Source organism: Charadrius vociferus, unplaced genomic scaffold (assembly GCF_000708025.1).
Source record: "Charadrius vociferus isolate BGI_N301 unplaced genomic scaffold, ASM70802v2 scaffold1707, whole genome shotgun sequence".
NCBI classification, from domain to species: Eukaryota; Metazoa; Chordata; class Aves; order Charadriiformes; family Charadriidae; genus Charadrius; species Charadrius vociferus.
Genome location: NW_009649360.1, coordinates 38,459 through 39,829, shown reverse-complemented (window position 1 = coordinate 39,829; position 1,371 = coordinate 38,459).

The window sequence follows — 1,371 nt, the reverse complement described above, 5'->3', positions numbered from 1 at the left end:
AATCAAAACATCCACGTGCAGTAGAAGTCCCTGTGGTGCATAGGAAGAATATGTTAGGGTAGACAGTCTGGGTTAGCCCTGCCTCAGGCAAAGGCAAACCAATCAGTGGGATTGCTTTTTCACAAGGACCCGGGTGCACTTGGTGGGTGATGCAAGAGGACGGGGATGTCCGATGCGTACCTCATGGGGATCTGATTTTGGGTGAGAATAGCCAATGAATTAAATTTTATGATGTTAAATACCCTTGCTGCTGTATGTTATCATTATTATGATTGCTATCAATGGTACTCCAGTAAGAATCACCCAAATCAATGACAGATGGACTTTGATGAGACTGAGTAAAGTGCAGTAACAATGTAATAAGAATTGACCTCAGCAGCTGGTGCCCAGCAACTTCCTTGAGATCGATGCATCCCAGGGGCATGGACTGCATCAGGTACACCAGACTCAGCAGCTGGCGTCCAGCAACTTCCTTGAGATCGACATCTTTAGCCTTTGGACCGTGGGCATAGACTGCATCAGGTACACCAGCCACGAGCTTCAAATACAGCACGCACCTGTCCAGCACCACACCCCATCTCATGTGCCTTGAGAGACTTCTCAGAAATGGAGCCTACCATCATGAACAAAGTGAGCTCAAAGGACATTTTGGAGGGGTGGCCCACAGACCATGGGAACTGTAAGATCTGTGCATGAAACAGATGGTATGGAATAAGGGGTGGATAATGTCCTGGTTCCGGCAGGGATGGGGTTAATTTCCCCAAGGAGCCAGCAGGGGGCAGGTATTTCATACCAGGTGATGCATGCCCGGGCTATAAGAGGAGCTAGCCGGGGAGAGGAGAGCAGTCGTCATTCGGGGGTGGGCTGCGATGGTCACGGTCCAGTCGGTGTGCTGCACGGTGGTACTGTAATGACGTCTTTATATACCTTTATTGGTGTTATTGTTTTGTTTTCATCTTCCCTTTTGCTGTTCTGTTAAATTGCACTATTTTAAACCACGAGTTTTGTCTTTTTCTCTCGATTTTTCCCACGGCTGTGGGAGTTGAGCAAGCGACTGTGTGGTTCTTTGCTGCTGGCTGAGCCCAAACCCCTCGTGCTATCACTGGGTACCACTGCAAAAAGACTGCTCCCATCCCCCTGACACCCTCCCTTTAAGTATTTTTAAGCATTAATAAGATCCCCCCTCAGTCTTCTCTTCTCTAGACTAAAGAGACCCAAGTCCCTAAGCCTTTCCTCATAAGAGAGATGTTCTCTTCCCCTAATTGTCTTCGTAGCCCTTTGCTGGACCCTCTCCAGCAGATCCCTGTCCTTCTTGAACCGGGGAGCCCAGAACTGGACACAATACTCCAGATGCGGCCTCACCAGGGCAGA